Source organism: Hyla sarda, chromosome 2 (genome assembly GCF_029499605.1).
Source record: "Hyla sarda isolate aHylSar1 chromosome 2, aHylSar1.hap1, whole genome shotgun sequence".
Lineage (NCBI taxonomy): Eukaryota > Metazoa > Chordata > Amphibia > Anura > Hylidae > Hyla > Hyla sarda.
In genome coordinates this window covers 83,721,397-83,736,398 of record NC_079190.1, presented here as the reverse complement: position 1 = coordinate 83,736,398, position 15,002 = coordinate 83,721,397, and the positions used below count along the sequence as shown (strand labels likewise).

The 15,002-nt window shown below is 43.5% G+C and overlaps 1 protein-coding gene across 2 annotated transcripts in view; it reads left to right on the top strand.

The window, feature by feature from the left end:
* DGKA (diacylglycerol kinase alpha) overlaps positions 1 to 15,002 on the top strand; it is a 218,334-nt gene that overhangs the window by 117,851 nt on the left and 85,481 nt on the right. The window contains exons 1-2 of one of the 2 annotated variants that reach the window (XM_056562351.1): positions 1,712 to 1,718; positions 2,241 to 2,350. The exons of the other annotated variant lie outside the window; for it this stretch is intronic. The gene's annotated coding sequence lies outside the window, so the exon portion shown is untranslated. Of the gene's footprint in view, positions 1 to 1,711; positions 1,719 to 2,240; positions 2,351 to 15,002 lie in introns of those variants that run through there. 2 annotated transcript variants of the gene reach the window in all.

Genomic DNA, 15,002 nt, shown 5'->3' with positions numbered 1-15,002 from the left:
GGAGGTGGGGACAAACACAAATTATTATTACAAAAAGAAACAGAACTGATACTGCGAACAGACACATTAGGTCCTTTGGGTATAAACACACGCAGCGATTTGAGCATATTTCCTCCGGCGTGAAGGACCCTTTCATTGCCGGGAAAAAGTGATGCCCGCATAGTAATTTATCTTTCCAGAATAAAGAAGTGCCTTACTTGCAGTTATTGAAAGTATAAATGCATGTGCTTCCCCGGAATATAGGGACAAAAGAATACTAAGATATGTTGGTATTTGTTTTTAAATTGTTTTTATGTCACTAGTCACTTGTTTATAAAGTTTTGTATATTGTATAAATAGCAGGGGAAGGGGAAGCTAACGTGAGGTCATTGATTAAGCGCAGGTGTGCGCGAAACGATTAGTTGACCAGGCTGTTGCTTATACCTGTCTGAAATAAACTCACCGCAGACCAAATCCCGAGTGCCTCCACATTCTTTTCCATCCCTAAGTGATTTAAGACTTGAGTTTTGGAGTGGAGTGGAGTTTTCTTTGTGGGTTTTAATTCCCTATTTATTTTCCACAGTATTTACTAAGGTTTCCCTACATTTTCCACTTTCCCTACACTTTGCTTTTTTTACACATGCTCTGATCTGTTGGATTTCCTCAGCTCAAATCCACCACATTTTATGTGGAAACCTTAGTAAATATGTTGGGTTTTTGTGAAAATGTCAGGAACATGCCCCTTTTCGGAGACCACGCCCCATTTCCCCCAGCATCCACACCCCTTTTTCAGGTTTTTTCAATTCTGACGCAAAATCTGGCGCAATGCGACAGAATCTGGTGCACAACCCGACAACACATGTTGGGTTTGCAATAGTAAATGAGGGCCAAAGTTTCTCACATACTCCAGTTTGGCAGTGTGTTGCAGTCCTGAACCTGATCTCACAGGTGTGTGAGCACTGCCAGGGGGCAGCAGAGAGGAGTTGCTCTAAAGCAGATTAGCTTATCAATGGTATGTTGGAGACTGATGCACTGCAGACTGACTTTGGGACGGAATGTGCCAAGTTGTGGGTGAGAAGCTCAGAAATTGAGCTCTGAACTTTGACTAGGCTATTCCCAGACATTTGAATGTGTCCCCTTCAACCAGTGTAGCTTTAGCAGCTTGTTTAAAGTCATTGTCTTGCTGATAGATAAGCCTCCACCCAGTTGTAAATCTTTATCAGACTGATGTACAGTATCTCACAGTGTGTACATCCTTCACATTTTTGTAAATATTTTATTATATCTTTTCATGTGAAGACACTAAAGAAATGACCCTCTGCTACAATGTAAAGTAGTGACAGCAAAGCCTGTATAACAATGTTAAATGTTGCTGCCCCCTCAAAATAACAGTATTAGAGAGTGATAACACAGAATTTAAAACAACTGCTCCCCATTCACATCTCAGACCTTCTAACACTAATAAGTCACATGACACCAGGAGGGAAGGGCTCATTGGGCCCAGTTTGGACATTTCCACTTAGGGGTGTACTCACGTTCAAGCTTCTGGCAATTAAATGTATCACCACCTATCTTTTCATATGCTATTCTTTTATATATTTTTTTATAGCTCTGCATACCTTTATTATTGTTACTAGAAATGTACGTATAAATATCCAATTAGTGGTTACCATTTGGTGTGTCCCTTAACTCTCTTAGACTATCCAATCAGAGCTGTTTGGAGAGCAGAGCTCAAAAAGGTATTCTACCCTTTCCACATCTAGCATACCTTCCGAGACTAGTGCGTGTGTGTGTGGGGGGGTGTATGTTGCACATTTTGGACATTGAGGGCATTCACAGGTGTATATTCCAAGTGTACATAAAAATGATAGATGTGAACGGCAGGGAAAGAGGTGTTACGGAGCCCCGTCCGAAGCTTTGGATGGGGCTCCGTGACACCTCTTGCCCTGCTGTTCACATCTATCCGCATGTAGCCACTGTATTCGTCTCTTAATAAAGTGGACAGCATCGGACCGGTGAGTGATCCGCCTCTTTCTTTCCTTATTTTGGAGAATTTGTTGAACAGTAACTGCACTAGCGTGAGCACCACCGTTATACCAGCTGTGCTGAATAAGCGTATTATCCCCCGATAGTCATACAGCTCCTACCTACAAATCCCTGAGCAGTGCCAGGTGTTCTGTTATATTCAGTACATAAAAATGAGCGGTGAGCAGAACCTTGTCTAGTTGTCTGACTCAGAATTCTTTTTTATATGCTCCCAGGACGCACTGAACGAGTAGAGGGAATTCCAAGATATCTGAACAGAGGGCCCTTTTACACAGGCAGATTAAATGCCCATTACAAACACCAAAGTCCAAGCCTTTTACTTAATGTACAGTATTTACATTTTTTATTATTATTCAAAATATTTGCTTCTCTGTTTTTTTGTGAGTTGGGGGCCGATTCCTCATGAATATTTATGAGCAATAACTCACGAATAACTGATAAATAATAACAGCAACTAATTCTATCTGTATGGCTCTAACATTTGCAACAGCACGTTGCAAGCACAAAATGTAAATGTATTTCTGCTCCTACACAACTTTTTCAGCCACCCACTATGTTTGTCTTTCTAAAGATTGTTTATTTCTTGCTTAGATTTCTAAATATTCTGTGAACAGTCTTGTGTTTGTCATTTGCAGCATTGAAAATGTCCATTATTTATCACTAAAAGTGTTGTTGTTTATTTTGTTTAGTTTTTTTTATGTTTTTTGGGGGGTTTTTGTTTTCAAGAGGTTTACATGAATTGTAATGCAAGTGCACAACAATGATTTCTCTTGCATAACATGAGGATCATCCATCATGACTGAGCCTGTTCCTCCTGTCTCCTATCACAAACCATGCAGTCTAAAAAAAAAGAAACGGATGGCTAGATATCAGCCATAACATTAAAATCACTGCTTTAGTTCAGAATAATGGTACCTCCCAAAAGGTTTGATATATTAGGAAGCAGGAAAAAATAAACAAAAGCATCAGAGTGATGTCTAGACTAGATTTCCAAAACTGTAAGAGTTGCGAGATGTTCCCAATACGCAGTGAGTTGTACCTACCAAAAGTGACGTAAAATAGGACAGTCAGTAAATAAGTGACAAGGTCATGGGCGTCTAGGATTCCTTGATACTTGGAGAGCAAATGGTAATACATATTTTCTAATCCTGCATATGAGCTACTGTAGCACAATTTGCTGAAAGATGTAGTGCTGGCTATCAGAGAAAGTCGTCAGAACTTACAATGCAATGTAGCTTGCTGTATAGCTTCTGACCAATCTGAGTGCCCATGCTGAACCCTAACCATCACCGAAAGTGCCCACAGTTGGCACATCAGCATTTAAACTGGGCCATTGAGCATTAAATGAAGGTGGCCTGGTCTGATGAATAATGTTCTATTTTGCATCAGGTGGATGAATGCATGTACATCACTTACCTGGGGAAGATATGACATCAGGATGCTTTATAGGAAAAAGAGTAGCAGTGGTAGTGTGATACTCTGGGCATTGCTCTACTAGGACACCTTAGGTACTGGCATCAATATGGATGCTTCTAGATAAGGAACGGCAGGAGTCTGGCACAGCTAATACTATTCAAAGAGATTGTCCTCCCATGAATTAAGCAGCAAAAGTACCTGTTTGTGCAATGAAGCAAAGCTGTGGTGGTGCTCTTATCCCATGAAAAGGTATACTGACAGTAACTTATCGTGTAAGAAGAAGATGGATAACACCCTCACCGCTGGCTTTGTAGAAAACTTAAGTATTTACCGGTATTCAGCATAAAAGATCCAATGATACAGGAAGCTGGATGTGGAACAGGTGAGGCTGGGGGCGTTCACAGGGAGGGGGCAACATGTTTCACTCTTCGTCTGGCCCGTACTGACACAATAGCGCCAGGATGGAGTTTTTATGGAATAGTCAGATGGGCGTTACCATAGCAACATAGCAACAGTGAAGTTTACCTAACATGCATTTTAAATATCCATAAAAACACTACAATCTTAAAAAACATATAGCCAGGAGGCTCAGTGGAGGAAGGCACCCATCTCATTCTTCTCATTTAATTCCAACGGACCCAGTTCATTCAGCCATATTATTCATCAGGCTTCTTTCTCTAAGAGATTATGGTGCCTGTCTCCACTTCTGGACGGAATCTCAATTCTTTCAATACCGGCAAACTTAAAGGGGTACTCCGGTGAAAAACTTTTTTTTTTTTTTTTTTTTTAAATCAACTGGTGGCAGAAAGTTAAACATATTTGTAAATTACTTCTATTAAAAAATCTTAATCCTTCCTGTACTTATTAGCTGCTGAATACTACAGTGGAAATTCTTTTCTTTTTGAAACACAGAGCTGTCTGCTGACATCATGAGCACAGTGCTCTCTGCTGACATCTCTGTCCATTTTAGGAACGGCCAGCGAAAAATGAAATCCCCATAGCAAACATATGCTGTTCTGCGAAGTTCCTAAAATGGACAGAGATGTCAGCAGAGAGCACTGTGGTCATGATGTCAGCAGACAGCTCTGTGTTTCAAAAAGAAAAGCATTTCCGCTGTAGCATTCAGCAGCTAATAAGTACAGGAAAGATTAAGATTTTTTAATAGAAGTAATTTACAAATCTGTTTAACTTTTTGGCACCAGTTGATTTAAAAAAAAAAAAAAAAAGTTTTTCACCGGAGTACCCCTTTAATACACGATACATCTGCATTGTGCACATGGCGGGTGTGAACTATAAATTGAGAAGCCCCAACTCCTGTGCATATGGAACGAAAATGTTCCTTCACTGGTAACTGGATTCTCCTTTTTAGTTTTGCCGCTGTAAAAGTATCTACAAGGACACACTTGGCAATAGACTACAAAAGCCGAATGTCAGGTAATGAGTTCTTGCATGACTATTTGCTGATCCTCTAATCTACAGGATTGTTTTGCCATATTGTGATGACATATAGTGCAATTATGGCATTTAAAATTGCCCTTTCTGGTACATTCTCAGTTAGCCAGTTTTATCAATATGAATGCTACCTTGATATATACTGCCGTCTAAACTTTGTTGCAAAACAAGTGCACTCCTTCATGGCAGTGGTATTCTAATAATGGGGGTGCAGGATAATGCAGCTTGCAAAAAAAATATTCAGAGATGGTTTGAGGAACATGATAAAAAGTTCAGGGTGTTGACTTGGCCTTTAAAATCCCCAGATGTTAATCTAATCCAGCATCTGTGGGATTTGATGGAAAAACAAGCATGATCCATGGATGCCCCACCTTGCAATTTACATGACTTAAAGGATTTGCTGAAAGAATTAAAAGGTTAAGTATTACTTTACTCAGCAATATATTTGGCACATTTACCTACAATCATAGCATACTGTACATAACATTTTATTAGTATTACATGAAGCATACTTTGTTGCTCCTGGTTTTTACTACTATACAGGGCGTTATTAACCCAATGGTTGCAGGGGTTGCAGCCCATATTCCTCTACTAGCTGGTATTATTGGTAATATTGGTCTCAGCATAATGGTGTTTTTGCTAATTTGTATGATTAATTTTGAAAATGGAAAATTATCTTATCTATGTTAATCTTTATATATGTTTTAATTAAATGCCCAATTTGCTTTCTTGGGGGCCTGACAGTACTTGGGAAGGGGAGGCATGTCTCACAGTACCTATAGCCCAAGGGCCTACAATTTTTTAATCCGGCCCTTCTACCATAGGTTTTAATGTAAGTCACTGTTTAATGTTTAGAAATGGTGGTCTGAGTTTGCTATATTTCCAAGGTACTCCCAAGGTCATGTGTAGCTACCAGGCTTCCGGAAGAGCATATCTCATCCAGGTAAAACCGGAGGAGATATGGGAAATCTAGAATAGTGTGAAATCCCTAGCAGATCTTAGCTCCTGAGGAAAAAATGACTTGGTAAAGTCAGTTTTTAGGCATGGATTTTAATGAAATGACAGACATGTTGATAGTGGGTCCTGTCATTCCCTTCCTGGCTAGACTAGGTTTTCAGGGAACATATGAACTTGTTTAGGTAACCCCATTTGATGCCTGTTTTCAGGTTGCTGGTAGAAAGCCATCTGTATAGATTGGGAAAATTGTGTTTGTGCCTGGACAAGCAGGATTTTTTTGTATTTTGTGCCTGTATATGAAGGCATTATTTTAGCTATGCTAGAAAGTAAAAACAGGAGAAGCCCTGTTTAAACCTTACTTATGTGTCACTGTCTTTTAACTTCTGTTTAGTTATTTGCCAGGCTCTACAGAGCTTCTCTTCAACAATATTAATAACCTGCATGCATCATGTGTCCTAGCGGGAGTAAAACTGGGAGAGTCATTGATGGGGAAGAATCTGGGTGTATTTGTAGATCATAGACTACAGAACAGCAATCATATTCAAGCAGCTTCTTCTAAAGGCAGCAGGATATTGTCATGTATCAAAAGAGGCATGGACTTACGGGACAGGGATATAATACTACCACTTTGTAAAGCATTGATGCGACCTCACCTGGAATATGCTGTCCAGTTTTGGGCACCAGTTCATAAAAAGAATTCCCTGAAGCTGGAAAAGTTACAAAGGCACACAACTAAATTAATAAGGCGTATGGAGAATCTTCGTTATGAGGAAAGGTTAAAAAATTTAATTTGTTTAATTTTGAGAATAGATATTTAAATGGGCACTGTCAGATATAAAAACTTTTTATATGTTGTACATCTTGGCAAAACAATAGTTTTTCTAATATACTTCTTTAAAAATGTCACATTTTATTAAATAAAACTGCCTTTTAAAATCTTACCACTAGGTGTCCCCATTGATGAGTCCCACAGCAGCATGATAAGGGTCATGGACACGAGATGGCTGATTGACAAAGCTACAGGAGGAACACAGCCTTTTTTTTTTTTTTTTTTACCAAACCTGTGCCTCCAGCTGTTGCAAAACTACAACTCCAAGCATGCCTGGACAGTCAAAGGATATCTGGGCATGCTGGAGTTGTAGTTTTGCAAAAGCTGTAGGCACACAGCTGAAGGCAACACCGCTGCAAAAAAAGAGTTATCCAAACACTGTACCTCAAATTATTCTACACATCCCAGCATTACAGGACTGGCAAAGGATGATACACATGATTGACATAGAAACATAATTAAAATGTATGCATAAAAAACACTGTACTTTTAGCACTTAACCTTTGCACTAATTTAGGAGGATTTAAATTATACACTCCCCATATTGGCCCTCATTTACTAACAGGATCCCAACACTTTTTGTTGGGTTTTGCGCCAGAATTTTGCACCTGAATTTGCGCCAGAATCGGGCGCACAACCCGACAAAATCAAAATCCCTCAGAGTGAAAAAAAAAAACTACAAAAGGGGCATTTTTCCCGACAAAAGGGGCGTGTTCCCGACAAAAAGAGAAAAACCCTCCGAGTGTGAAGAAAACTCACAGGAAAACCTGTGAGTTTTGCTTCACAGAAACCCGACAGCCCAGAGCTGTCGGGAAATTACTCAAAATGTAGTGAATCCTGCTACCCCTAGCATGGAACAGGGTCTGTTCCATGTTGGGGGTAGTAGTACAGGGGCTGAGGGATTGATCGCACTGGGTCTCACTTCTGAGACCCAATCCGATCATATGTTATTAAGCAGGGGAGCGGGCGGCATGTTCCGATCCGCTGCAATGTACTGTAAACTTTAATTTTTAAATTCCCCACCAGAAGCCCTGAATGGCCGGGACCGAGGAGCCAATCTGGGCTCCTGGCAGAGTTTTAGTATAGAAGCGCTGTGGTGGGCAAAGATGTATAGAATCGCTGGGGGAGGGGGTTTATATCTGGCCCCTCCAGTGTTTCTATATATATTTCCCCCTGCTGCGCTATATCAAACTTAGTGCTTGCTTCGCTTGAATAAATGTACTGCCCCCCAGCGCTATTATATATCTATACTGACCCCCGCTGCGCATATACTGACCCCTGCTGTGCATATTTATATATATACTGCCTCCCCCAAGCTTTGCATATTAATCTTCATCTTCTCCCTCCCCTGGCTGCCAATGAATGAAAACTCTATTAGCGGGGGAGCGGAGGGCTGCTGCCCGCTCTCGCTGCTAAGAGTTTGTCATTCATAGCGGGCAGCAGCTGCATATCATGCTGTGTGGGTCAGACACATGGATATATGTCTGACCCTCACATCATACATATACAAATGCCGGCTCACCGCTATGAATGACAAGTAAGCTATTGGCAGCAGAAACGCGAGCCTCTGCTCCCTGCACTGCTTTACTTGTCATTCATAGCGGTGAGCCGGCACCTGTATATATAGATGCTGTGAGGGTCAAACGTATATCCATATGTCTGACCCCTACCGTGCATCAGGTTTTTTTTTATTGTGGTATCTGACAGATACACTTGTCACACCCCAATGTCATGTGTAGCTATCAGACTTCCCGGAAGAGCATATCTCATCCAGGTAAAACCGGATAAGATATGGGAAATCTAGCATAGTGTGAAATCCCCGATCATGCTTAACTTATTTAAAGGGAGCCAAGTAGCAGACATTACCATATATAGGGGGAGATTTATCAAACCTGTGTAGAGGAAAAGTTGCCTAGTGGCCCATAGCGACCAATCAGCTCTCTTCTTTCATTTTTAACAAGGCCTCTGCAAAATGGAAGAAGCAATCTGATTGGTTGCTATGGGCAACTGGGCAACTTTTCCTTTGCACAGGTTTTGATAAATCTCCCCCATAATGTGTTGGAATGTGTAATATATGGTAAAATGTTCATCATCCCGGGAGACGTTCCTGTCCTCAGGGATGGTGAGCATATGAAGTTTGTAAGTCTCCCTCACCAGCCCTGTAAGTAGTCCTCTGGGCGGGGAGCTATACTAACCTAGTCCTATCGGCTGTGCTGTTATCACGCCCTCTCTGCGTGTAATAAACCTTGGGTACATGCAGATCACCCCAGTTTCTAAGGTTTGTAGAGGATCTTTGGCTGCAGGCTGTCAGTGTTGATGGTATCCTAAGGCTAGGAACTCGTAAAGATGCAGTAGAATATGAAGAAGAAAAGTGGCACTGGGGATGGTGCTGCCTGGCAATGATCCGAAAATAGATTTTGTTGGTTTAGCTGTCAATCATGTATTCACATCCAGTAACCAAGACGTGTTTTAAAAGCTAATCTCCCTGTATCAATTGCAGATGTATTCGCCATCCCCAGTGCCATTTTTACTCTTTATATTCTACTGCATCTCTATGGGTAGCGCCATCCCCAGTGACATTTTTCCTCTCCATAACATTCTCCTCTCCATTCCATTGTATTAGGTATGTTACCAGCCAAATATTTACAAAGCTTTCATAGAATGGAGAGATCTGCACTTATGCACGGCAATCTTCATTTATTCTCCACTTGGATGCCAGGCAGGTCGGTGACAGATGTAGGTCATATTTATGGCCCAAAAATCAGACATTTATTGCAAATACTATGTTAATGCAATAAATGTCTGAGCTGGGAATCCCACTTTAGGGTACGTTCCCATGTAGCGTATACGCAGCGTATTTTCTGCAGCTGATTTTACTACCCATTGGTCTCAATGGGTAGAACAATATGCAGCAAAATACGCTGTGTATACAATACCTTGGACCGTACCCTTAAAGGAGAACTCCAGAACATTAAAATTGTCCCCCATAGTGCCGGCAGTAAAAAAAATAAAGATGTACCAACCTTCCTCCGCTCCCCGGGGCCTTCGGTAACCGGCTCCGGCCTCCGCAGTGAAGTCACCGGCCGCAGTGAAGTCCCGACTCGGCTGGCGATAGGCTGAACGGCAGTGTGACTTTTTGGCCCCGGCTGCAGGTGTAGTGAAGAATTTTGTGTCCTGAAGCGTTTTCACACTGCCACTCAGCCTATCGCCGGTCGAGTCGGACTTCGCTGCGGCTGGTGATTGGCTGAGTGCAGTATGATTCATCCGACCACCGGCAACAAGGAGGTGGATCCCGGCGGAGACCGTAGCCGGTTTCCGGAGGCCCCGGGGGAGCGGAGGAAGGCATCTACATCTTCCTTTTTTACTGCCGGCAGTATGGGCAACAATTTTTATATTCCGGAGTTCTCCTTTAAAGTTAAAAATTGTTAAAGGTTTATTGCATTGGTGGTTTTTAGGGATCGACCGATTATCGGTTTGGCCGATATTATCGGCCGATATTCACGATTTTGGACGTTATCGGTATCGGCAATTACCTTGCCGATAATCTGATAATGCCTCGCACCTCCCGCACCGCACCCCCCCACCACCGCACCAAATTGCGCCACACCCCCCACGCACCACCCCGGCTAGAGACCGCCGCTGCCCCATTGCCTCCCCCATCCCCGGTTTTATAACGACCTGTTCCCGGGGCCCGGGGTCTGCGCTTTTTCTGCCTCCTGCGGCGTCCTGTGTTACGCTGTGCGTCACCGTCAGTGCGCACAGTGACAGCTCAGGAGGACCGCGCCGGAGCCAGAAGTAGCACGGACCCGGACTCCGGGAACCGGTAATTATAAAACTGTGAATGGGGGAGGCAATGGAGCGGCGGTGGTCTCTGGCCGGGGCGGTGCAGTGGGTGGTGTGGCGGGGGGGGGGGGGGTGATCGCGGTGGTGGTGATAGGACTCAGGACCCCAGGACAAAGGCTTTAAGTCAATGATCTGCAGCGGTGTTGCTCGGGGGGGGGGGGGGGGTGATAAATAGCCGTTAACTTATACTGGAATATCGGTATAAGTTATCAGCTATCGGCCCTAACCTCCACAGAGTATCATTATCAGCCCCCAAAAAATTATCTGTCGATCCCTAGTTGTTTTATAGCATTGCTTGTTGTGGAGCCTGTGATTTCCATATTTCAGAGTTACAGATCCCATGGAAATTCATCTCATTTGTATCAGTTTTATAGATAAATCTTCAATAGGAAGATTGTTAGCTGACTGATTGAGACTTGTTCTGCATTAGCTGTTTCCTCATTTTTGGCAGTAAAAGCTGTTCCATTGCTTACATTATGAGATCACTAAATGGTAAAGAAGGAAGCTGAAATATGGGGAAAACAAATAGCTTCATTCTTATATTTAATTGTTTACAAAACTGCATTAAAAATTGTTTACACTGATAAAATAAGAGAGAGTGGTTTAACCCTGTACCACATAAGTATGTGGCCACATCCCTCTGATACCTTATCTTATAAATACACTGCTCAAAAAAATAAAGGGAACACTTAAACAACACAATGTAACTCCAAGTCAATTACACTTCTGTGAAATCACACTGTCCACTCAGGAAGCAACACTGATTGACAATCAATTTCACATGCTGTTGTGAAAATGGAACAGGCAACAGGTGGAAATTATAGGCAATTAGCAAGACACCCCCAATAAAGGAGTGGTTCTGCAGGTGGTGACCACAGACCACTTCACAGTGCATCCTGGATGTTTTGGTCACTTCTGAATGCTGGCGGTGCTTTCACTCTAGTGGTAGTTTGAGACTGAGTCTACAACCCACACAAGTGGTTCAGGTAGTGCAGCTCATCCAGGATGGCACATCAATGCGAGCTGTGGCAAGAAGGTTTGCTGTGTCTGTCAGTGTAGTGTCCAGAGCAGGGAGGCACTACCAGGAGACAGGCCAGTACATCAGGAGATGCGGAGGAGGCCGTAGGAGGGCAACAACCCAGAAGCAGGACCGCTATCTCCGCCTTTGTGCAAGGAGGAGCAGGAGGAACACCAAGATTGGCAAATTCACCACTGTCCTCTTCACAGATGAAAGCAGGTTCACACTGAGCACTTGTGATAGAGTCTGGAGATGCCGTGGAGAACGTTCTGCTGCCTGCACCATCCTCCAGCATTACGTGGGTCAGTAATGGTGTGGGTGGCATTTCTTTGGAGGGCTGCACACCCCCCACCATGTGCTTGCCAGGGGTAGCCTGACTGCCATTAGGTACCGAGATGAGATCCTCAGACCCCTTATGATACCATATGCTGGTGCTCTTGTCCCTGGGTTCCTTCTAATGCAAGACAATGCTAGACCTCATGTGGCTGGAGTGTGTCAGCAGTTCCTGTAAGAGGAAGGCATTGATACTGGATTAATCTTTTGCAACACCTGGAAGGAGCCTAGAAAGCGAGACCCAAGCTTGTAGCAAGGAATCCTGAACCAAATGTATTTGGAGGAAAGCCAAACCTTGTCACCAGCAGAGAAGGATGGAGGGGTCTTCTACTCTTATCAGCCTGTGCCTTCATGCATGAGGAAGCTTGAGATAAAGACTGTCGAGTTTTTTTGCCAAATGGAAGAAAAGTCACGGACAAGCTCATCAACAGCTGGCACATCGGAAGAAACTGGAAGTGGAAGAGGAGGATGGAGATGGAGTCCGTAAGCAACAAAAAGGGAGAAGACCTCGTGGACTCCGAATCCTTATGATTATAAGAGAATTGTGCCCAAGGGAGAAGGTCGACCCAATCGTCTTGGCGAGCAGAAACAAAAAATGACGAAGATACTTCTCCAGAATTTGATTAACCCTCTCCACTTGACCGTTAGACTAAGGGTGGTAGCCTGAGGAGAAGTCCAGATTGATGTCTAGATGGGTACAAAGAGCTCTCCAGAACTTAGAAACAAACTGAACTCTGCTGTCCGAAATGATATGCTGTGGAAGATCATGTAGACAGAAGATATGTAGCAAAAAGTACTTCACCAGCTGTGGAGCAGATGGGAGACCTGGTAGAGGGATGAAATGAGCAATCTTAGAAAATTGATCAGCCACGACCCAAATTACATGAGTTATTACGGGATGGTGGCAGATCGGTGATAAAATCCATAGCGATGTGGGACCAGGGAATCTCTGGAATGGGTAAAGGCTGTAAGAGTCCAGTACGTTTCTGCCAAGGAGTCTTGTCTCTGGCACAAGTGTCGCAGGAATGAACAAAATCGGAAACCTCACGTTCTAGATGCGGCCACCAGTAGTGCTGAGAGATTAGAAGTAAAGTCTTACGTACACCAGGATGACCTGCCAACAAAGAAGAATGACCCCATTTCAGAACCTTGTGTCTCAATCTGGTGGGCACAAAGGATTTTCCAGGAGGAACTTGCTGAATATTGGCAGGAGCAGCAGAAATCAAGCGATCTGGAGGAATAATATGCCTTTGTGTGGAGTCCAAACCTATGACGTCTGAGGACCTGGAGAGAGCATCAGCCCTGATGTTCTTGCTAGCAGGACGGAAGTGAATAAAGAAATTGAATCTAGAAAAGAACAAAGACCACCTTGCCTGGCGGGGATTCCATCTCTGAGCAGACTGAAGGTACAGAAGATTCTTATTGTCTGAGTAGATGCTTACCGGATGAGAAGACCCTTCCAATAAATGTTGCCATTCCTCCAAGGCAAGCTTGATAGCGAGGAGTTCTCGATCTACAATGGGGTAGTTCCTCTCAGCAGGTGAGGAAGTCTTGCAAAAGAAACCACAAGTTACAGTCTTGTAACCGGCTCCAACTGATGAGGCATTAACCTTAAGGCAAAAGGCTTCTCTGGATCAGGTCTAGTAAGGACGGGAGCAGAGGCAAACGCAGACTTTAAACGGGAGAAGGCCTGTTCGGCCTCAGCAGACCAAGTCTTGGGATTAAAGCCTTTTGTGAGAGCCACAATCTGAGCAACCAAGGGATGAATTTACGATAATAGTTAGCGAATCCCAGAAAGAGTTGAATAGCCCGTAGGCCAGAAGGACAAGGCCAATCCAATACCACAGACAATGTATCTGGATCTCCTTGATGAGAAACAATGTAGCCGAGAAACGGGAGACTAGACTTCTCAAATAGGCATTTATCCAGTTTGGCGTAGAGATGATTCTTCCGAAGGCGCAGAAGAACTTGACGAACATGAGTACGATGCTCCTCTAAGTTGGTAGAGAAGATCAAGATGTCATCTAGGTACACGACAACACAGGTGTAGAGAAGATCTCAGAAGATATATTTGACAAATTCTTGAAAAACAGCAGAAGCATTGCAGAAACCGAAAGGCATCACGAGATACTCAAAATGTCCATCACGAGTATTGAAGGCCGTTTTCCATTCATCTCCCTCGCAGATACGAATAAGGTTATATGCTCCCCGCAAGTCCAAGTGGAGAAGACCTTGGCTCCCCGTAGACGGTCAAAAACTTTGTGGATCAGAGGAAGTGGATAACGATTTTTGACCGTGATCTTGTTAAGTCCCCTGTAGTCAATACATGGACGGAGTGAGCCATCCTTCTTCCCCACAAACAAGAAACCTGCTCCGGCAGGGGAAGAGGATCCCTTTTGGAGGTTCTCCTGGATATATTTAGCCATCTCTTGGGTCTCAGGAACCGATAGCAGGTGAATTCTTCCACAAGGTGTTGTGGTTCCAGGCTTTAAGTCAATGGGGCAATCGTAAGGACGATGTGGAGGTAGTCTCTGCCTACTTCTCGCAAACTACATCTGAAAAATCTTGATAGGGTAGAGGGAGACCAGGCAAAGGAAGAAGACGATTAACTTTAGGCTGGACTGGCCTAAGACAAAGATTTTGACAGAAGAAGCTCTGAAGTACAGTGAGGTAGCACATAGAATTCAATATTTTCCTTATGCAAGACACCCACTTGCATGACGAAAGGCTCAGTACGGAATAGCACCTTACAGTGAAGTCTTGAATGAAGTCTTGACCTGAAGCGTAGATTTTTACTGAAATGGTCAAACGAAGAGAGGTAGTATACACACCTAGGGATGCCTCTCCCACGTGCCCTAGGTGCGAGTGTTTCCCGGATGCTGAGGACGAACTGTATCGTCTTTGAGGAAGTGCTCCGGGCTAGCACAATACAGGCACAAATTCTCATTGCGTCGTCAAGATCTTTCTTGTTGAGACAAGCAAGAACAATCCACTTGCATAGTCTCTTCGGCAAGAGGCACAGGGGACTGTAGAGGTGGACGTTGGAACACGGTTGCCAGTCGAGGATATCGCCATGTTCAGGCAGGTTCTCTCTCTAAGCGAAGTTCTTCTTGCCTCTCAGCAAAACAT